General features: G+C 62.9%; 6 non-coding genes across 6 annotated transcripts; all 6 read left to right on the top strand.

Moving 5' to 3' along the window:
• Positions 1-3,634: 3,634 nt before the first annotated feature.
• On the top strand, positions 3,635-3,753 carry LOC142863905 (5S ribosomal RNA). Its single transcript, XR_012914570.1, has one exon. It is a non-coding gene; the product is annotated as a 5S ribosomal RNA (ribosomal RNA).
• Positions 3,754-7,518: 3,765 nt separating this feature from the next.
• On the top strand, positions 7,519-7,637 carry LOC142863904 (5S ribosomal RNA). Its single transcript, XR_012914569.1, has one exon. It is a non-coding gene; the product is annotated as a 5S ribosomal RNA (ribosomal RNA).
• Positions 7,638-11,412: 3,775 nt separating this feature from the next.
• LOC142863903 (5S ribosomal RNA) lies at positions 11,413-11,531 on the top strand. The gene has a single exon (XR_012914568.1). It is a non-coding gene; the product is annotated as a 5S ribosomal RNA (ribosomal RNA).
• A 3,804-nt stretch (positions 11,532-15,335) lies between these two features.
• On the top strand, positions 15,336-15,454 carry LOC142863901 (5S ribosomal RNA). The gene has a single exon (XR_012914566.1). It is a non-coding gene; the product is annotated as a 5S ribosomal RNA (ribosomal RNA).
• A 3,782-nt stretch (positions 15,455-19,236) lies between these two features.
• LOC142863900 (5S ribosomal RNA) lies at positions 19,237-19,355 on the top strand. The gene has a single exon (XR_012914565.1). It is a non-coding gene; the product is annotated as a 5S ribosomal RNA (ribosomal RNA).
• Positions 19,356-23,146: 3,791 nt separating this feature from the next.
• LOC142863899 (5S ribosomal RNA) lies at positions 23,147-23,265 on the top strand. Its single transcript, XR_012914564.1, has one exon. It is a non-coding gene; the product is annotated as a 5S ribosomal RNA (ribosomal RNA).
• The last annotated feature ends 726 nt before the right edge of the window (positions 23,266-23,991 follow it).

Raw genomic sequence — 23,991 nt, 5'->3', positions numbered from 1 at the left:
TCCTCTTGTCCCAAGCCGCGACACCGCCGCCACGCGGCAGCATGCGTGGCATCTGGACTGTCAGGTCTCAGACCAAAGGTCTGCTCTGTGGGAACCGACACGCTGGAGGAAACCTTGAGAGTCTGAGAGGGGAGGGAGTTCCAGAAGAAGGCCAGGATGTCATTTTGAGGGAGTATGTGACCAGAACTCGTCCCGTTGCTTTTGGGGTTCTATGGGCTACACGCAGGAATCTTTGGTGGTGGCACCTGATGTTGGGGGATCCGGAGTCACACCCAGACCTGCTCCACAGGCCTCCTTTTACTTTTCTCTTCGGATTCATTATTTTTAAAAAGTGTCTCTTACCTCTATGATTGCAGTTTCTTTTCTCTCTCTCTTCAAGCAGATGATGGGAGTACAAGTATTCAGGTGACATGTGTTGCCCGTGCCGGCCTCCCCCCTGTGTTCTTTTTTTTTTTTTTTTTGAGACAGAGTCTCGTTTTGCTGCCCAGGCTAGAGTGAGTGCCATGGCGTCAGCCTAGCTCACAGCAACCTCAATCTCCGGGCTCAAGCAATCCTGCTGCCTCAGCCTCCCGAGTAGTTGGGACTACAGGCATGCACCACCACGCCCGGCTGTGTTTTTCTATATATATTAGTTGGCCAATTAATTTCTTTCTATTTTTAGTAGAGACGGGGTCTCGCTCTTGCTCAGGCTGGTTTCGAACTCCTGACCTGGAGCAATCCGCCCGCCTCGGCCTCCCAGAGAGCTAGGATTACAGGCGTGAGCCACCGCGCCCGGCCCCCCCCCCCCGTGTTCTTATTCATATACCTCTCATGTTGTTCCAGCGTATTGTGGGGGTACCAATGTTAAGGTCGGGTGCCTTGCCCTCTCCAAGCCTCCCCCCTCGGGTCAGAGCTTCAAGTGCGCCCATCCCCCAGTCGGTGCGCACCCACCCCATGCCTAATGGATGTGTATGCCCCTCCCCTCCCCCCACCCGCCCGACACCCACCCGATGAAGGTGACTCCTCTCTGTCCACTTAGGCGTCCATCCGTTCGTACCAATTTGCTGGTGAGCGCGCTCACGTGGTGCTCGTGTGTCCATTCTTGGGATACCTGGCTTACTGGAACGGGTTCCAGCTCTGGCCAGGAGAACACGAGAGACGCCCTCTCACCGCTGCTCCTCACAGCCGAATGGCACTCCGTGGTGTCCACGCGCCACATTTTATTGATGCACTCCTGGATGGATGGGCACTCGGGTGGCTTCCACGTCTTTGCGATTGTGAATTGTGCCCTAACTGTCACCCTAACCCTTACCCAGCCCCCGTCTCCTCTGCCCCTGCCTGAGGCACTCCTCCCCGGCCAGGCCCGTCACTGTCCTGGGCCCCCGCCTGACCGGCTCCTCCCCGCCCGGCCTGTCACCGTCCTCTGCCCCTGCCTGACATGCTCCTTCCCGCCCGCCCGGCCTCTCACCGTCCTCGGCCCCTGCCTGACCGGCTCCTCCGTCGCCTGGGCCTTCCAAGGGCTTGGTGTGGACGCTGCTTCCAGGAAGCCCTCCAGAAACCCGGCAGCAGGGTGGCCGCAGCAGTCTCCAGCAGCCGTCCCTAAGTCGCGTGAGTGCGGGGGACGTGCCCCCGCTGTGCCGCGGGGGCCCAGCCTGGTGTCTTCCCTGAGGCCCTGCGGCTGCCGGCTGGGCTGCCGCTCCCCGCAAGGGGAGAGCCGCGGAGGTGGGGACCGCCTCCTGATGGGGACGTACACGCAGCTCTCCACGTCGGATTCCGGGGCTCTCTGTCCTGCCCGAAGGCCCAGCTGGCCTGCGGGTCCTTAGAGTGGCAAAAACATCCGAAAACTGAGATTGAGGGTCCGGTGGGTGTCTGCACTTTTGTGCTGGGCACCCCAGGGAGGCCCGGGGGCTGGCTGGACAACGTGGTCTGCTGGGCGGGGGGGTTGGAGGAGCAACTGATGCCCTTTGCACTTTGGGTAGCAAGAGTCTGAGGTGTCTCTGAGCCCTGTGCCCTGTGGGGGGGGGCCGGGGGGGAGGAGGAGGAGGAGGAGGAGGAGGAGGAGGACGTGGGAAGGGCCAGGGCCTGCAGTCCTGTTCCCGGGGTGGCACGGCAAGTGGCTTCTTCCACAGGCTGCTTGGCCTGGGCCCCCTGCACCTGGGCCTTTGGAGGACCGGCCCTGTGCTTGCCAACACTTCCTGCAGGGACCCAGAGCTGGGAGGTGGCATCTCTCAGCCCTGGGTCGGGCAGAGCCCCAGCGGGCCATGCCCACAACCTCTCTCAGCACCGGTCCCCCAGAAGGCTCCTTTGGGACCAGGATTCTCTTGCGGTGACTCTTTAAGGTCTGGCCCCTGGATGGAGGGGCACCAGGAGTAGAGGAGCAGGAAGGGGAAGGGGGTGGTCATGCGAGGGGACACTTTGAGGCCGAGTCCCAGCTTCAGCCTGATCCTCCTGGGAACCCCGCTCTGAGACCAGGAGCCGGGCTTCGCATTCCCACAGCAGCCAGTCGTGGGCTGAGGACACCTGGGGCGTTGGGAACTCCCTGGCTTCTCCTTGGTTTAACGTCTAGAGCTGCTTGTGAATCGCGCCGCCACACACACCCGAGCGCAGGTGTCTTCCGCACAGACTGCGGGCCTCGCTCTTCTGAATGCCGCTAGCTCGCCACCCACCCACCCACGGGTGAACCTGGTCAGGGTGCTTTCTCTCAGGGGCAGACTCTTTTCCGGGCGGGCTACCGGTGTCTCTGTTTGCTCGTTTCTTTCTTCCATTTCGGGAAAGTCTTCCTTGCTGGGTGTGGAAATCTCCTATGCCTTCCCTCCCCTATTCTGTCAGCTTTCAAATTCTCTTTCAGTTGCCACCCTCACAGATGGATTAGGAAACTCTTTCCGGTGCACTCATTAGTGAAATGACCTCCAGGAAGCTGGAATCCAATATCTAATGGCCGATTTTTAGCGAGTCCACACGCCAGGGTGGTCGGGGTCCAATGCAGCCCCGGCCAGGCCCAGGCCCCTTGGACTGGGCCACAGGAGGACACGGAGGAGGGTCCCGGCCCCCACGAAGCGGTGCCGGCAGTTCTCCACGGGCTTGGGCGTTTTCCAGAGGTAGGAGATGGAGGGGACTGATTTCTTCAGCGCCCCCCAAACCACGCCACCCCACCCCACCCATGGGACACATCCCCAGAGAGAGACGCCCCATACACTGGCTGTGCCCCAGCCCTGGCCCGGGGGAATAGGCGGCAGCCCACCCACAGGGCGAGGGGGGGGCGCAGCTGAAAGGGGTTGTGGGGGAGGGCGGCCCCTGGCTGGGGTCAAAGGGCGAGCGTCCCGCGCGTGCGCAGTCAGCGGGAGGCAGCGACGCGCTGGGGGTGGGCAGCGGGTAGGTGAAGGAGGCCGGGCGAGGAGACGAGGGGGGCTGGGAGGGCTCCACCTTGGCGAGTCCAGCCGTGGAGGCGCATCTTGTGTGAGTGTGAGTGAGTGTGAGTGTGTGTGTGTGTATAGAGAGACAGCCCCCCGCCCCGCCCCGCCCCGCCCCGCCCATCACCCCCGTCCCTGCGAACTCAACCGGCCCGGCCCGGCGCGGGGCCTGGGGCGGGAGGCGGCGGCGGGGAAGCCCAGAGAGGCTCGGCTTCTCGAGCGGGGCAGGGGCGCCCTCCGCCGCCGTCTAGGGCCACACCACCCTGAACGCCCCCGATCTCGTCTGGTCTCGGAAGCTAAGCAGGGTCGGGCCTGGTTAGTACTTGGATGGGAGACCGCCTGGGAATACCGGGTGCCACAGGCTGCTGCTTTTTTTTTTTTTTTTTTTTTTGCCTCTTGTTCTGTCCCCTTTCTGGGAGCGCGGCGGCGGCCCGGGGTGCGGGTCACCCCCACTCTCAGCGCCCGCGCGGTGCCTGGCGCCCCAGCCCGCACCGTGGGGCCTCCTCTTGTCCCAAGCCGCGACACCGCCGCCACGCGGCAGCATGCGTGGCATCTGGACTGTCAGGTCTCAGACCAAAGGTCTGCTCTGTGGGAACCGACACGCTGGAGGAAACCTTGAGAGTCTGAGAGGGGAGGGAGTTCCAGAAGAAGGCCAGGATGTCATTTTGAGGGAGTATGTGACCAGAACTCGTCCCGTTGCTTTTGGGGTTCTATGGGCTACACGCAGGAATCTTTGGTGGTGGCACCTGATGTTGGGGGATCCGGAGTCACACCCAGACCTGCTCCACAGGCCTCCTTTTACTTTTCACTTCGGATTCATTATTTTTAAAAAGTGTCTCTTACCTCTATGATTGCAGTTTCTTTTCTCTCTCTCTTCAAGCAGATGATGGGAGTACAAGTATTCAGGTGACATGTGTTGCCCGTGCCCCCCTCCCCCCTGTGTTCTTTTTTTTTTTTTTTTTTGAGACAGAGTCTCGTTTTGCTGCCCAGGCTAGAGTGAGTGCCATGGCGTCAGCCTAGCTCACAGCAACCTCAATCTCCGGGCTCAAGCAATCCTGCTGCCTCAGCCTCCCGAGTAGTTGGGACTACAGGCATGCACCACCACGCCCGGCTGTGTTTTTCTATATATATTAGTTGGCCAATTAATTTCTTTCTATTTTTAGTAGAGACGGGGTCTCGCTCTTGCTCAGGCTGGTTTCGAACTCCTGACCTGGAGCAATCCGCCCGCCTCGGCCTCCCAGAGAGCTAGGATTACAGGCGTGAGCCACCGCGCCCGGCCCCCCCCCCTGTGTTCTTATTCATATACCTCTCATGTTGTTCCAGCGTATTGTGGGGGTACCAATGTTAAGGTCGGGTGCCTTGCCCTCTCCAAGCCTCCCCCCTCGGGTCAGAGCTTCAAGTGCGCCCATCCCCCAGTCGGTGCGCACCCACCCCATGCCTAATGGATGTGTATGCCCCTCCCCTCCCCCCACCCGCCCGACACCCACCCGATGAAGGTGACTCCTCTCTGTCCACTTAGGCGTCCATCCGTTCGTACCAATTTGCTGGTGAGCGCGCTCACGTGGTGCTCGTGTGTCCATTCTTGGGATACCTGGCTTACTGGAACGGGTTCCAGCTCTGGCCAGGAGAACACGAGAGACGCCCTCTCACCGCTGCTCCTCACAGCCGAATGGCACTCCGTGGTGTCCACGCGCCACATTTTATTGATGCACTCCTGGATGGATGGGCACTCGGGTGGCTTCCACGTCTTTGCGATTGTGAATTGTGCCCTAACTGTCACCCTAACCCTTACCCAGCCCCCGTCTCCTCTGCCCCTGCCTGAGGCACTCCTCCCCGGCCAGGCCCGTCACTGTCCTGGGCCCCCGCCTGACCGGCTCCTCCCCGCCCGGCCTGTCACCGTCCTCTGCCCCTGCCTGACATGCTCCTTCCCGCCCGCCCGGCCTCTCACCGTCCTCGGCCCCTGCCTGACCGGCTCCTCCGTCGCCTGGGCCTTCCAAGGGCTTGGTGTGGACGCTGCTTCCAGGAAGCCCTCCAGAAACCCGGCAGCAGGGTGGCCGCAGCAGTCTCCAGCAGCCGTCCCTAAGTCGCGTGAGTGCGGGGGACGTGCCCCCGCTGTGCCGCGGGGGCCCAGCCTGGTGTCTTCCCTGAGGCCCTGCGGCTGCCGGCTGGGCTGCCGCTCCCCGCAAGGGGAGAGCCGCGGAGGTGGGGACCGCCTCCTGATGGGGACGTACACGCAGCTCTCCACGTCGGATTCCGGGGCTCTCTGTCCTGCCCGAAGGCCCAGCTGGCCTGCGGGTCCTTAGAGTGGCAAAAACATCCGAAAACTGAGATTGAGGGTCCGGTGGGTGTCTGCACTTTTGTGCTGGGCACCCCAGGGAGGCCCGGGGGCTGGCTGGACAACGTGGTCTGCTGGGCGGGGGGGTTGGAGGAGCAACTGATGCCCTTTGCACTTTGGGTAGCAAGAGTCTGAGGTGTCTCTGAGCCCTGTGCCCTGTGGGGGGGGGCCGGGGGGGAGGAGGAGGAGGAGGAGGAGGAGGACGTGGGAAGGGCCGGGGCCTGCAGTCCTGTTCCCGGGGTGGCACGGCAAGTGGCTTCTTCCACAGGCTGCTTGGCCTGGGCTCCCTGCACCTGGGCCTTTGGAGGACCGGCCCTGTGCTTGCCAACACTTCCTGCAGGGACCCAGAGCTGGGAGGTGGCATCTCTCAGCCCTGGGTCGGGCAGAGCCCCAGCGGGCCATGCCCACAACCTCTCTCAGCACCGGTCCCCCAGAAGGCTCCTTTGGGACCAGGATTCTCTTGCGGTGACTCTTTAAGGTCTGGCCCCTGGATGGAGGGGCACCAGGAGTAGAGGAGCAGGAAGGGGAAGGGGGTGGCCATGCGAGGGGACACTTTGAGGCCGAGTCCCAGCTTCAGCCTGATCCTCCTGGGAACCCCGCTCTGAGACCAGGAGCCGGGCTTCGCATTCCCACAGCAGCCAGTCGTGGGCTGAGGACACCTGGGGCGTTGGGAACTCCCTGGCTTCTCCTTGGTTTAACGTCTAGAGCTGCTTGTGAATCGCGCCGCCACACACACCCGAGCGCAGGTGTCTTCCACACAGACTGCGGGCCTCGCTCTTCTGAATGCCGCTAGCTCGCCACCCACCCACCCACGGGTGAACCTGGTCAGGGTGCTTTCTCTCAGGGGCAGACTCTTTTCCGGGCGGGCTACCGGTGTCTCTGTTTGCTCGTTTCTTTCTTCCATTTCGGGAAAGTCTTCCTTGCTGGGTGTGGAAATCTCCTATGCCTTCCCTCGCCTATTCTGTCAGCTTTCAAATTCTCTTTCAGTTGCCACCCTCACAGATGGATTAGGAAACTCTTTCCGGTGCACTCATTAGTGAAATGACCTCCAGGAAGCTGGAATCCAATATCTAATGGCCGATTTTTAGCGAGTCCACACGCCAGGGTGGTCGGGGTCCAATGCAGCCCCGGCCAGGCCCAGGCCCCTTGGACTGGGCCACAGGAGGACACGGAGGAGGGTCCCGGCCCCCACGAAGCGGTGCCGGCAGTTCTCCACGGGCTTGGGCGTTTTCCAGAGGTAGGAGATGGAGGGGACTGATTTCTTCAGCGCCCCCCAAACCACGCCACCCCACCCCACCCATGGGACACATCCCCAGAGAGAGACGCCCCATACACTGGCTGTGCCCCAGCCCTGGCCCGGGGGAATAGGCGGCAGCCCACCCACAGGGCGAGGGGGGGGCGCAGCTGAAAGGGGTTGTGGGGGAGGGCGGCCCCTGGCTGGGGTCAAAGGGCGAGCGTCCCGGGCGTGCGCAGTCAGCGGGAGGCAGCGACGCGCTGGGGGTGGGCAGCGGGTAGGTGAAGGAGGCCGGGCGAGGAGACGAGGGGGGCTGGGAGGGCTCCACCTTGGCGAGTCCAGCCGTGGAGGCGCATCTTGTGTGAGTGTGAGTGAGTGTGAGTGTGTGTGTGTGTATAGAGAGACAGCCCCCCGCCCCGCCCCGCCCCGCCCCGCCCATCACCCCCGTCCCTGCGAACTCAACCGGCCCGGCCCGGCGCGGGGCCTGGGGCGGGAGGCGGCGGCGGGGAAGCCCAGAGAGGCTCGGCTTCTCGAGCGGGGCAGGGGCGCCCTCCGCCGCCGTCTAGGGCCACACCACCCTGAACGCCCCCGATCTCGTCTGGTCTCGGAAGCTAAGCAGGGTCGGGCCTGGTTAGTACTTGGATGGGAGACCGCCTGGGAATACCGGGTGCCACAGGCTGCTGCTTTTTTTTTTTTTTTTTTTTTGCCTCTTGTTCTGTCCCCTTTCTGGGAGCGCGGCGGCGGCCCGGGGTGCGGGTCACCCCCACTCTCAGCGCCCGCGCGGTGCCTGGCGCCCCAGCCCGCACCGTGGGGCCTCCTCTTGTCCCAAGCCGCGACACCGCCGCCACGCGGCAGCATGCGTGGCATCTGGACTGTCAGGTCTCAGACCAAAGGTCTGCTCTGTGGGAACCGACACGCTGGAGGAAACCTTGAGAGTCTGAGAGGGGAGGGAGTTCCAGAAGAAGGCCAGGATGTCATTTTGAGGGAGTATGTGACCAGAACTCGTCCCGTTGCTTTTGGGGTTCTATGGGCTACACGCAGGAATCTTTGGTGGTGGCACCTGATGTTGGGGGATCCGGAGTCACACCCAGACCTGCTCCACAGGCCTCCTTTTACTTTTCTCTTCGGATTCATTATTTTTAAAAAGTGTCTCTTACCTCTATGATTGCAGTTTCTTTTCTCTCTCTCTTCAAGCAGATGATGGGAGTACAAGTATTCAGGTGACATGTGTTGCCCGTGCCGGCCTCCCCCCTGTGTTCTTTTTTTTTTTTTTTTTGAGACAGAGTCTCGTTTTGCTGCCCAGGCTAGAGTGAGTGCCATGGCGTCAGCCTAGCTCACAGCAACCTCAATCTCCGGGCTCAAGCAATCCTGCTGCCTCAGCCTCCCGAGTAGTTGGGACTACAGGCATGCACCACCACGCCCGGCTGTGTTTTTCTATATATATTAGTTGGCCAATTAATTTCTTTCTATTTTTAGTAGAGACGGGGTCTCGCTCTTGCTCAGGCTGGTTTCGAACTCCTGACCTGGAGCAATCCGCCCGCCTCGGCCTCCCAGAGAGCTAGGATTACAGGCGTGAGCCACCGCGCCCGGCCCCCCCCCCCTGTGTTCTTATTCATATACCTCTCATGTTGTTCCAGCGTATTGTGGGGGTACCAATGTTAAGGTCGGGTGCCTTGCCCTCTCCAAGCCTCCCCCCTCGGGTCAGAGCTTCAAGTGCGCCCATCCCCCAGTCGGTGCGCACCCACCCCATGCCTAATGGATGTGTATGCCCCTCCCCTCCCCCCACCCGCCCGACACCCACCCGATGAAGGTGACTCCTCTCTGTCCACTTAGGCGTCCATCCGTTCGTACCAATTTGCTGGTGAGCGCGCTCACGTGGTGCTCGTGTGTCCATTCTTGGGATACCTGGCTTACTGGAACGGGTTCCAGCTCTGGCCAGGAGAACACGAGAGACGCCCTCTCACCGCTGCTCCTCACAGCCGAATGGCACTCCGTGGTGTCCACGCGCCACATTTTATTCATGCACTCCTGGATGGATGGGCACTCGGGTGGCTTCCACGTCTTTGCGATTGTGAATTGTGCCCTAACTGTCACCCTAACCCTTACCCAGCCCCCGTCTCCTCTGCCCCTGCCTGAGGCACTCCTCCCCGGCCAGGCCCGTCACTGTCCTGGGCCCCCGCCTGACCGGCTCCTCCCCGCCCGGCCTGTCACCGTCCTCTGCCCCTGCCTGACATGCTCCTTCCCGCCCGCCCGGCCTCTCACCGTCCTCGGCCCCTGCCTGACCGGCTCCTCCGTCGCCTGGGCCTTCCAAGGGCTTGGTGTGGACGCTGCTTCCAGGAAGCCCTCCAGAAACCCGGCAGCAGGGTGGCCGCAGCAGTCTCCAGCAGCCGTCCCTAAGTCGCGTGAGTGCGGGGGACGTGCCCCCGCTGTGCCGCGGGGGCCCAGCCTGGTGTCTTCCCTGAGGCCCTGCGGCTGCCGGCTGGGCTGCCGCTCCCCGCAAGGGGAGAGCCGCGGAGGTGGGGACCGCCTCCTGATGGGGACGTACACGCAGCTCTCCACGTCGGATTCCGGGGCTCTCTGTCCTGCCCGAAGGCCCAGCTGGCCTGCGGGTCCTTAGAGTGGCAAAAACCTCCGAAAACTGAGACTGAGGGTCCGGTGGGTGTCTGCACTTTTGTGCTGGGCACCCCAGGGAGGCCCGGGGGCTGGCTGGACAACGTGGTCTGCTGGGCGGGGGGGGGGGGGGGGGGTTGGAGGAGCAACTGATGCCCTTTGCACTTTGGGTAGCAAGAGTCTGAGGTGTCTCTGAGCCCTGTGCCCTGTGGGGGGGGGCCGGGGGGGAGGAGGAGGAGGAGGAGGAGGAGGACGTGGGAAGGGCCGGGGCCTGCAGTCCTGTTCCCGGGGTGGCACGGCAAGTGGCTTCTTCCACAGGCTGCTTGGCCTGGGCTCCCTGCACCTGGGCCTTTGGAGGACCGGCCCTGTGCTTGCCAACACTTCCTGCAGGGACCCAGAGCTGGGAGGTGGCATCTCTCAGCCCTGGGTCGGGCAGAGCCCCAGCGGGCCATGCCCACAACCTCTCTCAGCACCGGTCCCCCAGAAGGCTCCTTTGGGACCAGGATTCTCTTGCGGTGACTCTTTAAGGTCTGGCCCCTGGATGGAGGGGCACCAGGAGTAGAGGAGCAGGAAGGGGAAGGGGGTGGCCATGCGAGGGGACACTTTGAGGCCGAGTCCCAGCTTCAGCCTGATCCTCCTGGGAACCCCGCTCTGAGACCAGGAGCCGGGCTTCGCATTCCCACAGCAGCCAGTCGTGGGCTGAGGACACCTGGGGCGTTGGGAACTCCCTGGCTTCTCCTTGGTTTAACGTCTAGAGCTGCTTGTGAATCGCGCCGCCACACACACCCGAGCGCAGGTGTCTTCCACACAGACTGCGGGCCTCGCTCTTCTGAATGCCGCTAGCTCGCCACCCACCCACCCACGGGTGAACCTGGTCAGGGTGCTTTCTCTCAGGGGCAGACTCTTTTCCGGGCGGGCTACCGGTGTCTCTGTTTGCTCGTTTCTTTCTTCCATTTCGGGAAAGTCTTCCTTGCTGGGTGTGGAAATCTCCTATGCCTTCCCTCGCCTATTCTGTCAGCTTTCAAATTCTCTTTCAGTTGCCACCCTCACAGATGGATTAGGAAACTCTTTCCGGTGCACTCATTAGTGAAATGACCTCCAGGAAGCTGGAATCCAATATCTAATGGCCGATTTTTAGCGAGTCCACACGCCAGGGTGGTCGGGGTCCAATGCAGCCCCGGCCAGGCCCAGGCCCCTTGGACTGGGCCACAGGAGGACACGGAGGAGGGTCCCGGCCCCCACGAAGCGGTGCCGGCAGTTCTCCACGGGCTTGGGCGTTTTCCAGAGGTAGGAGATGGAGGGGACTGATTTCTTCAGCGCCCCCCAAACCACGCCACCCCACCCCACCCATGGGACACATCCCCAGAGAGAGACGCCCCATACACTGGCTGTGCCCCAGCCCTGGCCCGGGGGAATAGGCGGCAGCCCACCCACAGGGCGAGGGGGGGGCGCAGCTGAAAGGGGTTGTGGGGGAGGGCGGCCCCTGGCTGGGGTCAAAGGGCGAGCGTCCCGCGCGTGCGCAGTCAGCGGGAGGCAGCGACGCGCTGGGGGTGGGCAGCGGGTAGGTGAAGGAGGCCGGGCGAGGAGACGAGGGGGGCTGGGAGGGCTCCACCTTGGCGAGTCCAGCCGTGGAGGCGCATCTTGTGTGAGTGTGAGTGAGTGTGAGTGTGTGTGTGTGTATAGAGAGACAGCCCCCCGCCCCGCCCCGCCCCGCCCCGCCCATCACCCCCGTCCCTGCGAACTCAACCGGCCCGGCCCGGCGCGGGGCCTGGGGCGGGAGGCGGCGGCGGGGAAGCCCAGAGAGGCTCGGCTTCTCGAGCGGGGCAGGGGCGCCCTCCGCCGCCGTCTAGGGCCACACCACCCTGAACGCCCCCGATCTCGTCTGGTCTCGGAAGCTAAGCAGGGTCGGGCCTGGTTAGTACTTGGATGGGAGACCGCCTGGGAATACCGGGTGCCACAGGCTGCTGCTTTTTTTTTTTTTTTTTTTTTTGCCTCTTGTTCTGTCCCCTTTCTGGGAGCGCGGCGGCGGCCCGGGGTGCGGGTCACCCCCACTCTCAGCGCCCGCGCGGTGCCTGGCGCCCCAGCCCGCACCGTGGGGCCTCCTCTTGTCCCAAGCCGCGACACCGCCGCCACGCGGCAGCATGCGTGGCATCTGGACTGTCAGGTCTCAGACCAAAGGTCTGCTCTGTGGGAACCGACACGCTGGAGGAAACCTTGAGAGTCTGAGAGGGGAGGGAGTTCCAGAAGAAGGCCAGGATGTCATTTTGAGGGAGTATGTGACCAGAACTCGTCCCGTTGCTTTTGGGGTTCTATGGGCTACACGCAGGAATCTTTGGTGGTGGCACCTGATGTTGGGGGATCCGGAGTCACACCCAGACCTGCTCCACAGGCCTCCTTTTACTTTTCTCTTCGGATTCATTATTTTTAAAAAGTGTCTCTTACCTCTATGATTGCAGTTTCTTTTCTCTCTCTCTTCAAGCAGATGATGGGAGTACAAGTATTCAGGTGACATGTGTTGCCCGTGCCGGCCTCCCCCCTGTGTTCTTTTTTTTTTTTTTTTTGAGACAGAGTCTCGTTTTGCTGCCCAGGCTAGAGTGAGTGCCATGGCGTCAGCCTAGCTCACAGCAACCTCAATCTCCGGGCTCAAGCAATCCTGCTGCCTCAGCCTCCCGAGTAGTTGGGACTACAGGCATGCACCACCACGCCCGGCTGTGTTTTTCTATATATATTAGTTGGCCAATTAATTTCTTTCTATTTTTAGTAGAGACGGGGTCTCGCTCTTGCTCAGGCTGGTTTCGAACTCCTGACCTGGAGCAATCCGCCCGCCTCGGCCTCCCAGAGAGCTAGGATTACAGGCGTGAGCCACCGCGCCCGGCCCCCCCCCCCTGTGTTCTTATTCATATACCTCTCATGTTGTTCCAGCGTATTGTGGGGGTACCAATGTTAAGGTCGGGTGCCTTGCCCTCTCCAAGCCTCCCCCCTCGGGTCAGAGCTTCAAGTGCGCCCATCCCCCAGTCGGTGCGCACCCACCCCATGCCTAATGGATGTGTATGCCCCTCCCCTGCCCCCACCCGCCCGACACCCACCCGATGAAGGTGACTCCTCTCTGTCCACTTAGGCGTCCATCCGTTCGTACCAATTTGCTGGTGAGCGCGCTCACGTGGTGCTCGTGTGTCCATTCTTGGGATACCTGGCTTACTGGAACGGGTTCCAGCTCTGGCCAGGAGAACACGAGAGACGCCCTCTCACCGCTGCTCCTCACAGCCGAATGGCACTCCGTGGTGTCCCCGCGCCACATTTTATTCATGCACTCCTGGATGGATGGGCACTCGGGTGGCTTCCACGTCTTTGCGATTGTGAATTGTGCCCTAACTGTCACCCTAACCCTTACCCAGCCCCCGTCTCCTCTGCCCCTGCCTGAGGCACTCCTCCCCGGCCAGGCCCGTCACTGTCCTGGGCCCCCGCCTGACCGGCTCCTCCCCGCCCGGCCGGTCACCGTCCTCTGCCCCTGCCTGACATGCTCCTTCCCGCCCGCCCGGCCTCTCACCGTCCTCGGCCCCTGCCTGACCGGCTCCTCCGTCGCCTGGGCCTTCCAAGGGCTTGGTGTGGACGCTGCTTCCAGGAAGCCCTCCAGAAACCCGGCAGCAGGGTGGCCGCAGCAGTCTCCAGCAGCCGTCCCTAAGTCGCGTGAGTGCGGGGGACGTGCCCCCGCTGTGCCGCGGGGGCCCAGCCTGGTGTCTTCCCTGAGGCCCTGCGGCTGCCGGCTGGGCTGCCGCTCCCCGCAAGGGGAGAGCCGCGGAGGTGGGGACCGCCTCCTGATGGGGACGTACACGCAGCTCTCCACGTCGGATTCCGGGGCTCTCTGTCCTGCCCGAAGGCCCAGCTGGCCTGCGGGTCCTTAGAGTGGCAAAAACCTCCGAAAACTGAGACTGAGGGTCCGGTGGGTGTCTGCACTTTTGTGCTGGGCACCCCAGGGAGGCCCGGGGGCTGGCTGGACAACGTGGTCTGCTGGGCGGGGGGGGGGGGGGGGGGTTGGAGGAGCAACTGATGCCCTTTGCACTTTGGGTAGCAAGAGTCTGAGGTGTCTCTGAGCCCTGTGCCCTGTGGGGGCGGGGCGGGGGGGAGGAGGAGGAGGAGGAGGAGGAGGTGGGAAGGGCCGGGGCCTGCAGTCCTGTTCCCGGGGTGGCACGGCAAGTGGCTTCTTCCACAGGCTGCTTGGCCTGGGCTCCCTGCACCTGGGCCTTTGGAGGACCGGCCCTGTGCTTGCCAACACTTCCTGCAGGGACCCAGAGCTGGGAGGTGGCATCTCTCAGCCCTATGTCGGGCAGAGCCCCAGCGGGCCATGCCCACAACCTCTCTCAGCACCGGTCCCCCAGAAGGCTCCTTTGGGACCAGGATTCTCTTGCGGTGACTCTTTAAGGTCTGGCCCCTGGATGGAGGGGCACCAGGAGTAGAGGAGCAGGAAGGGGAAGGGGTGGCCATGCGAGGGGACACTTTGAGGCCAAGTCCCAGCTTCAGCCTGATCCTCCTGGGAACCCCGCTCTGAGACAAGGAGCCGGGCTTCGCATTCCCACAGCAGCCAGTCGTGGGCTGAGGACACCTGGGGCGTTGGGAACTCCCTGGCTTCTCCTGGGTTTAACGTCTAGAGCTGCTTGTGAATCGCGCCGCCACACACACCCGAGCGCAGGTGTCTTCCGCACAGACTGCGGGCCTCGCTCTTCTGAATGCCGCTAGCTCGCCACCCACCCACGGGTGAACCTGGTCAGGGTGCTTTCTCTCAGGGGCAGACTCTTTTCCGGGCGGGCTACCGGTGTCTCTGTTTGCTCGTTTCTTTCTTCCATTTCGGGAAAGTCTTCCTTGCTGGGTGTGGAAATCTCCTATGCCTTCCCTCGCCTATTCTGTCAGCTTTCAAATTCTCTTTCAGTTGCCACCCTCACAGATGGATTAGGAAACTCTTTCCGGTGCACTCATTAGTGAAATGACCTCCAGGAAGCTGGAATCCAATATCTAATGGCCGATTTTTAGCGAGTCCACACGCCAGGGTGGTCGGGGTCCAATGCAGCCCCGGCCAGGCCCAGGCCCCTTGGACTGGGCCACAGGAGGACACGGAGGAGGGTCCCGGCCCCCACGAAGCGGTGCCGGCAGTTCTCCACGGGCTTGGGCGTTTTCCAGAGGTAGGAGATGGAGGGGACTGATTTCTTCAGCACCCCCCAAACCACGCCACCCCACCCCACCCATGGGACACATCCCCAGAGAGAGACGCCCCATACACTGGCTGTGCCCCAGCCCTGGCCCGGGGGAATAGGCGGCAGCCCACCCACAGGGCGAGGGGGGGGGCACAGCTGAAAGGGGTTGTGGGGGAGGGCGGCCCCTGGCTGGGGTCAAAGGGCGAGCGTCCCGCGCGTGCGCAGTCAGCGGCAGCGACGCGCTGGGGGTGGGCAGCGGGTAGGTGAAGGAGGCCGGGCGAGGAGACGAGGGGGGCTGGGAGGGCTCCACCTTGGCGAGTCCAGCCGTGGAGGCGCATCTTGTGTGAGTGTGAGTGAGTGTGAGTGTGTGTGTGTGTGTATAGAGAGACAGCCCCCCACCCCGCCCCGCCCCGCCCCGCCCCGCCCATCACCCCCGTCCCTGGGAGCCAGCGGGACCCGGCCGGCGAACTCAACCGGCCCGGCCCGGCCCGGCCCGGCGCGGGGCCTGGGGCGGGAGGCGGCGGCGGGGAAGCCCAGAGAGGCTCGGCTTCTCGAGCGGGGCAGGGGCGCCCTCCGCCGCCGTCTAGGGCCACACCACCCTGAACGCCCCCGATCTCGTCTGGTCTCGGAAGCTAAGCAGGGTCGGGCCTGGTTAGTACTTGGATGGGAGACCGCCTGGGAATACCGGGTGCCACAGGCTGCTGCTTTTTTTTTTTTTTGCCTCTTGTTCTGTCCCCTTTCTGGGAGCGCGGCGGCGGCCCGGGGTGGGGGTCACCCCCACCCTCAGCGCCCGCGCGGTGCCTGGCGCCCCAGCCCGCACCGTGGGGCCTCCTCTTGTCCCAAGCCGCGACACCGCCGCCACGCGGCAGCATGCGTGGCATCTGGACTGTCAGGTCTCAGACCAAAGGTCTGCTCTGTGGGAACCGACACGCTGGAGGAAACCTTGAGAGTCTGAGAGGGGAGGGAGTTCCAGAAGAAGGCCAGGATGTCATTTTGAGGGAGTATGTGACCAGAACTCGTCCCGTTGCTTTTGGGGTTCTATGGGCTACACGCAGGAATCTTTGGTGGTGGCACCTGATGTTGGGGGATCCGGAGTCACACCCAGACCTGCTCCACAGGCCTCCTTTTACTTTTCTCTTCGGATTCATTATTTTTAAAAAGTGTCTCTTACCTCTAGGATTGCATTTTCTTTTCTCTCTCTTTTCAAGCAGATGATGGGAGTACAAGTATTCAGGTGACATGTGTTGCCCGTGCCGCCCTCCCCCCTGTGTTCTTTTTTTTTTATTTTTTGAGACAGAGTCTCGTTTTGCTGCCCAGGCTAGAGTGAGTGCCATGGCGTCAGCCTAGCTCACAGCAACCTCAATCTCCGGGCTCAAGCAATCCTGCTGCCTCAGCCTCCCGAGTAGTTGGGACTACAGGCATGCACCACCACGCCCGGCTGTGTTTTTCTATATATATTAGTTGGCCAATTAATTTCTTTCTATTTTTAGTAGAGACGGGGTCTCGCTCTTGCTCAGGCTGGTTTCGAACTCCTGACCTGGAGCAATCCGCCCGCCTCGGCCTCCCAGAGAGCTAGGATTACAGGCGTGAGCCACCGCGCCCGGCCCCCCCTGTGTTCTTATTCATATACCTCTCATGTTGTTCCAGCGTATTGTGGGGGTACCAATGTTAAGGTCGGGTGCCTTGCCCTCTCCAAGCCTCCCCCCTCGGGTCAGAGCTTCAAGTGCGCCCATCCCCCAGTCGGTGCGCACCCACCCCATGCCTAATGGATGTGTATGCCCCTCCCCTCCCCCCACCCGCCCGACACCCACCCGATGAAGGTGATTCCTCTCCGTCCACTTAGGCGTCCATCCGTTCGTACCAATTTGCTGGTGAGCGCGCTCACGTGGTGCTCGTGTGTCCATTCTTGGGATACTTGGTTTACTGGAACGGGTTCCAGCTCTGGCCAGGAGAACACGAGAGGCGCCCTCTCACCGCTGCTCCTCACAGCCGAATGGCACTCCGTGGTGTCCACGCGCCACATTTTATTGATGCACTCCTGGATGGATGGGCACTCGGGTCGCTTCCACGTCTTTGGGATTGTGAATTGTGCCCTAACTGTAACCCTAACCCTTACCCAGCCCGTCTCCTCTGCCCCTGCCTGACGCACTCCTCCCCGGCCAGGCCCGTCACTGTCCTGGGCCCCCGCCTGACCGGCTCCTCCCCGCCCGGCCGGTCACCGTCCTCTGCCCCTGCCTGACACGCTCCTTCCCGCCCGGCCTCTCACCGTCCTCGGCCCCTGCCTGACCGGCTCCTCCGTCGCCTGGGCCTTCCAAGGGCTTGGTGTGGATGCTGCTTCCAGGAAGCCCTCCAGAAACCCGGCAGCAGGGTGGCCGCAGCAGTCTCCAGCAGCCGTCTCTAAGTCGCGTGAGTGCGGGGGACGTGCCCCCGCTGTGCCGCGGTGGCCCAGCCTGGTGTCTTCCCTGAGGCCCTGCGGCTGCCGGCTGGGCTGCCGCTCCCCGCAAGGGGAGAGCCGCGGAGGTGGGGACCGCCTCCTGATGGGGACGTACACGCAGCTCTCCACGTCGGATTCCGGGGCTCTCTGTCCTGCCCGAAGGCCCAGCTGGCCTGCGGGTCCTTAGAGTGGCAAAAACCTCCGAAAACTGAGACTGAGGGTCCGGTGGGTGTCTGCACTTTTGTGCTGGGCACCCCAGGGAGGCCCGGGGGCTGGCTGGACAACGTGGTCTGCTGGGCGGGGGGGGGGGGGTTGGAGGAGCAACTGATGCCCTTTGCACTTTGGGTAGCAAGAGTCTGAGGTGTCTCTGAGCCCTGTGCCCTGTGGGGGCGGGGCGGGGGGGAGGAGGAGGAGGAGGAGGAGGAGGTGGGAAGGGCCGGGGCCTGCAGTCCTGTTCCCGGGGTGGCACGGCAAGTGGCTTCTTCCACAGGCTGCTTGGCCTGGGCTCCCTGCACCTGGGCCTTTGGAGGACCGGCCCTGTGCTTGCCAACACTTCCTGCAGGGACCCAGAGCTGGGAGGTGGCATCTCTCAGCCCTATGTCGGGCAGAGCCCCAGCGGGCCATGCCCACAACCTCTCTCAGCACCGGTCCCCCAGAAGGCTCCTTTGGGACCAGGATTCTCTTGCGGTGACTCTTTAAGGTCTGGCCCCTGGATGGAGGGGCACCAGGAGTAGAGGAGCAGGAAGGGGAAGGGGGTGGCCATGCGAGGGGACACTTTGAGGCCAAGTCCCAGCTTCAGCCTGATCCTCCTGGGAACCCCGCTCTGAGACAAGGAGCCGGGCTTCGCATTCCCACAGCAGCCAGTCGTGGGCTGAGGACACCTGGGGCGTTGGGAACTCCCTGGCTTCTCCTGGGTTTAACGTCTAGAGCTGCTTGTGAATCGCGCCGCCACACACACCCGAGCGCAGGTGTCTTCCGCACAGACTGCGGGCCTCGCTCTTCTGAATGCCGCTAGCTCGCCACCCACCCACGGGTGAACCTGGTCAGGGTGCTTTCTCTCAGGGGCAGACTCTTTTCCGGGCGGGCTACCGGTGTCTCTGTTTGCTCGTTTCTTTCTTCCATTTCGGGAAAGTCTTCCTTGCTGGGTGTGGAAATCTCCTATGCCTTCCCTCGCCTATTCTGTCAGCTTTCAAATTCTCTTTCAGTTGCCACCCTCACAGATGGATTAGGAAACTCTTTCCGGTGCACTCATTAGTGAAATGACCTCCAGGAAGCTGGAATCCAATATCTAATGGCCGATTTTTAGCGAGTCCACACGCCAGGGTGGTCGGGGTCCAATGCAGCCCCGGCCAGGCCCAGGCCCCTTGGACTGGGCCACAGGAGGACACGGAGGAGGGTCCCGGCCCCCACGAAGCGGTGCCGGCAGTTCTCCACGGGCTTGGGCGTTTTCCAGAGGTAGGAGATGGAGGGGACTGATTTCTTCAGCACCCCCCAAACCACGCCACCCCACCCCACCCATGGGACACATCCCCAGAGAGAGACGCCCCATACACTGGCTGTGCCCCAGCCCTGGCCCGGGGGAATAGGCGGCAGCCCACCCACAGGGCGAGGGGGGGGGCACAGCTGAAAGGGGTTGTGGGGGAGGGCGGCCCCTGGCTGGGGTCAAAGGGCGAGCGTCCCGCGCGTGCGCAGTCAGCGGCAGCGACGCGCTGGGGGTGGGCAGCGGGTAGGTGAAGGAGGCCGGGCGAGGAGACGAGGGGGGCTGGGAGGGCTCCACCTTGGCGAGTCCAGCCGTGGAGGCGCATCTTGTGTGAGTGTGAGTGAGTGTGAGTGTGTGTGTGTGTGTATAGAGAGACAGCCCCCCACCCCGCCCCGCCCCGCCCCGCCCCGCCCCGCCCATCACCCCCGTCCCTGGGAGCCAGCGGGACCCGGCCGGCGAACTCAACCGGCCCGGCCCGGCCCGGCGCGGGGCCTGGGGCGGGAGGCGGCGGCGGGGAAGCCCAGAGAGGCTCGGCTTCTCGAGCGGGGCAGGGGCGCCCTCCGCCGCCGTCTAGGGCCACACCACCCTGAACGCCCCCGATCTCGTCTGGTCTCGGAAGCTAAGCAGGGTCGGGCCTGGTTAGTACTTGGATGGGAGACCGCCTGGGAATACCGGGTGCCACAGGCTGCTGCTTTTTTTTTTTTTTGCCTCTTGTTCTGTCCCCTTTCTGGGAGCGCGGCGGCGGCCCGGGGTGGGGGTCACCCCCACCCTCAGCGCCCGCGCGGTGCCTGGCGCCCCAGCCCGCACCGTGGGGCCTCCTCTTGTCCCAAGCCGCGACACCGCCGCCACGCGGCAGCATGCGTGGCATCTGGACTGTCAGGTCTCAGACCAAAGGTCTGCTCTGTGGGAACCGACACGCTGGAGGAAACCTTGAGAGTCTGAGAGGGGAGGGAGTTCCAGAAGAAGGCCAGGATGTCATTTTGAGGGAGTATGTGACCAGAACTCGTCCCGTTGCTTTTGGGGTTCTATGGGCTACACGCAGGAATCTTTGGTGGTGGCACCTGATGTTGGGGGATCCGGAGTCACACCCAGACCTGCTCCACAGGCCTCCTTTTACTTTTCTCTTCGGATTCATTATTTTTAAAAAGTGTCTCTTACCTCTAGGATTGCATTTTCTTTTCTCTCTCTTTTCAAGCAGATGATGGGAGTACAAGTATTCAGGTGACATGTGTTGCCCGTGCCGCCCTCCCCCCTGTGTTCTTTTTTTTTTATTTTTTGAGACAGAGTCTCGTTTTGCTGCCCAGGCTAGAGTGAGTGCCATGGCGTCAGCCTAGCTCACAGCAACCTCAATCTCCGGGCTCAAGCAATCCTGCTGCCTCAGCCTCCCGAGTAGTTGGGACTACAGGCATGCACCACCACGCCCGGCTGTGTTTTTCTATATATATTAGTTGGCCAATTAATTTCTTTCTATTTTTAGTAGAGACGGGGTCTCGCTCTTGCTCAGGCTGGTTTCGAACTCCTGACCTGGAGCAATCCGCCCGCCTCGGCCTCCCAGAGAGCTAGGATTACAGGCGTGAGCCACCGCGCCCGGCCCCCCCTGTGTTCTTATTCATATACCTCTCATGTTGTTCCAGCGTATTGTGGGGGTACCAATGTTAAGGTCGGGTGCCTTGCCCTCTCCAAGCCTCCCCCCTCGGGTCAGAGCTTCAAGTGCGCCCATCCCCCAGTCGGTGCGCACCCACCCCATGCCTAATGGATGTGTATGCCCCTCCCCTCCCCCCACCCGCCCGACACCCACCCGATGAAGGTGATTCCTCTCCGTCCACTTAGGCGTCCATCCGTTCGTACCAATTTGCTGGTGAGCGCGCTCACGTGGTGCTCGTGTGTCCATTCTTGGGATACTTGGTTTACTGGAACGGGTTCCAGCTCTGGCCAGGAGAACACGAGAGGCGCCCTCTCACCGCTGCTCCTCACAGCCGAATGGCACTCCGTGGTGTCCACGCGCCACATTTTATTGATGCACTCCTGGATGGATGGGCACTCGGGTCGCTTCCACGTCTTTGGGATTGTGAATTGTGCCCTAACTGTAACCCTAACCCTTACCCAGCCCGTCTCCTCTGCCCCTGCCTGACGCACTCCTCCCCGGCCAGGCCCGTCACTGTCCTGGGCCCCCGCCTGACCGGCTCCTCCCCGCCCGGCCGGTCACCGTCCTCTGCCCCTGCCTGACACGCTCCTTCCCGCCCGGCCTCTCACCGTCCTCGGCCCCTGCCTGACCGGCTCCTCCGTCGCCTGGGCCTTCCAAGGGCTTGGTGTGGATGCTGCTTCCAGGAAGCCCTCCAGAAACCCGGCAGCAGGGTGGCCGCAGCAGTCTCCAGCAGCCGTCCCTAAGTCGCGTGAGTGCGGGGGACGTGCCCCCGCTGTGCCGCGGGGGCCCAGCCTGGTGTCTTCCCTGAGGCCCTGCGGCTGCCGGCTGGGCTGCCGCTCCCCGCAAGGGGAGAGCCGCGGAGGTGGGGACCGCCTCCTGATGGGGACGTACACGCAGCTCTCCACGTCGGATTCCGGGGCTCTCTGTCCTGCCCGAAGGCCCAGCTGGCCTGCGGGTCCTTAGAGTGGCAAAAACCTCCGAAAACTGAGACTGAGGGTCCGGTGGGTGTCTGCACTTTTGTGCTGGGCACCCCAGGGAGGCCCGGGGGCTGGCTGGACAACGTGGTCTGCTGGGCGGGGGGGGGGGGGGGGGTTGGAGGAGCAACTGATGCCCTTTGCACTTTGGGTAGCAAGAGTCTGAGGTGTCTCTGAGCCCTGTGCCCTGTGGGGGCGGGGCGGGGGGGAGGAGGAGGAGGAGGAGGAGGAGGTGGGAAGGGCCGGGGCCTGCAGTCCTGTTCCCGGGGTGGCACGGCAAGTGGCTTCTTCCACAGGCTGCTTGGCCTGGGCTCCCTGCACCTGGGCCTTTGGAGGACCGGCCCTGTGCTTGCCAACACTTCCTGCAGGGACCCAGAGCTGGGAGGTGGCATCTCTCAGCCCTATGTCGGGCAGAGCCCCAGCGGGCCATGCCCACAACCTCTCTCAGCACCGGTCCCCCAGAAGGCTCCTTTGGGACCAGGATTCTCTTGCGGTGACTCTTTAAGGTCTGGCCCCTGGATGGAGGGGCACCAGGAGTAGAGGAGCAGGAAGGGGAAGGGGGTGGCCATGCGAGGGGACACTTTGAGGCCAAGTCCCAGCTTCAGCCTGATCCTCCTGGGAACCCCGCTCTGAGACAAGGAGCCGGGCTTCGCATTCCCACAGCAGCCAGTCGTGGGCTGAGGACACCTGGGGCGTTGGGAACTCCCTGGCTTCTCCTGGGTTTAACGTCTAGAGCTGCTTGTGAATCGCGCCGCCACACACACCCGAGCGCAGGTGTCTTCCGCACAGACTGCGGGCCTCGCTCTTCTGAATGCCGCTAGCTCGCCACCCACCCACGGGTGAACCTGGTCAGGGTGCTTTCTCTCAGGGGCAGACTCTTTTCCGGGCGGGCTACCGGTGTCTCTGTTTGCTCGTTTCTTTCTTCCATTTCGGGAAAGTCTTCCTTGCTGGGTGTGGAAATCTCCTATGCCTTCCCTCGCCTATTCTGTCAGCTTTCAAATTCTCTTTCAGTTGCCACCCTCACAGATGGATTAGGAAACTCTTTCCGGTGCACTCATTAGTGAAATGACCTCCAGGAAGCTGGAATCCAATATCTAATGGCCGATTTTTAGCGAGTCCACACGCCAGGGTGGTCGGGGTCCAATGCAGCCCCGGCCAGGCCCAGGCCCCTTGGACTGGGCCACAGGAGGACACGGAGGAGGGTCCCGGCCCCCACGAAGCGGTGCCGGCAGTTCTCCACGGGCTTGGGCGTTTTCCAGAGGTAGGAGATGGAGGGGACTGATTTCTTCAGCACCCCCCAAACCACGCCACCCCACCCCACCCATGGGACACATCCCCAGAGAGAGACGCCCCATACACTGGCTGTGCCCCAGCCCTGGCCCGGGGGAATAGGCGGCAGCCCACCCACAGGGCGAGGGGGGGGGCACAGCTGAAAGGGGTTGTGGGGGAGGGCGGCCCCTGGCTGGGGTCAAAGGGCGAGCGTCCCGCGCGTGCGCAGTCAGCGGCAGCGACGCGCTGGGGGTGGGCAGCGGGTAGGTGAAGGAGGCCGGGCGAGGAGACGAGGGGGGCTGGGAGGGCTCCACCTTGGCGAGTCCAGCCGTGGAGGCGCATCTTGTGTGAGTGTGAGTGAGTGTGAGTGTGTGTGTGTGTGTATAGAGAGACAGCCCCCCACCCCGCCCCGCCCCGCCCCGCCCCGCCCCGCCCCGCCCATCACCCCCGTCCCTGGGAGCCAGCGGGACCCGGCCGGCGAACTCAACCGGCCCGGCCCGGCCCGGCGCGGGGCCTGGGGCGGGAGGCGGCGGCGGGGAAGCCCAGAGAGGCTCGGCTTCTCGAGCGGGGCAGGGGCGCCCTCCGCCGCCGTCTAGGGCCACACCACCCTGAACGCCCCCGATCTCGTCTGGTCTCGGAAGCTAAGCAGGGTCGGGCCTGGTTAGTACTTGGATGGGAGACCGCCTGGGAATACCGGGTGCCACAGGCTGCTGCTTTTTTTTTTTTTTGCCTCTTGTTCTGTCCCCTTTCTGGGAGCGCGGCGGCGGCCCGGGGTGGGGGTCACCCCCACCCTCAGCGCCCGCGCGGTGCCTGGCGCCCCAGCCCGCACCGTGGGGCCTCCTCTTGTCCCAAGCCGCGACACCGCCGCCACGCGGCAGCATGCGTGGCATCTGGACTGTCAGGTCTCAGACCAAAGGTCTGCTCTGTGGGAACCGACACGCTGGAGGAAACCTTGAGAGTCTGAGAGGGGAGGGAGTTCCAGAAGAAGGCCAGGATGTCATTTTGAGGGAGTATGTGACCAGAACTCGTCCCGTTGCTTTTGGGGTTCTATGGGCTACACGCAGGAATCTTTGGTGGTGGCACCTGATGTTGGGGGATCCGGAGTCACACCCAGACCTGCTCCACAGGCCTCCTTTTACTTTTCTCTTCGGATTCATTATTTTTAAAAAGTGTCTCTTACCTCTAGGATTGCATTTTCTTTTCTCTCTCTTTTCAAGCAGATGATGGGAGTACAAGTATTCAGGTGACATGTGTTGCCCGTGCCGCCCTCCCCCCTGTGTTCTTTTTTTTTTATTTTTTGAGACAGAGTCTCGTTTTGCTGCCCAGGCTAGAGTGAGTGCCATGGCGTCAGCCTAGCTCACAGCAACCTCAATCTCCGGGCTCAAGCAATCCTGCTGCCTCAGCCTCCCGAGTAGTTGGGACTACAGGCATGCAC

This window comes from Microcebus murinus, chromosome 23, assembly GCF_040939455.1.
Source record: "Microcebus murinus isolate Inina chromosome 23, M.murinus_Inina_mat1.0, whole genome shotgun sequence".
Lineage (NCBI taxonomy): Eukaryota > Metazoa > Chordata > Mammalia > Primates > Cheirogaleidae > Microcebus > Microcebus murinus.
This window is presented reverse-complemented; position numbering and strand designations above follow the sequence as displayed.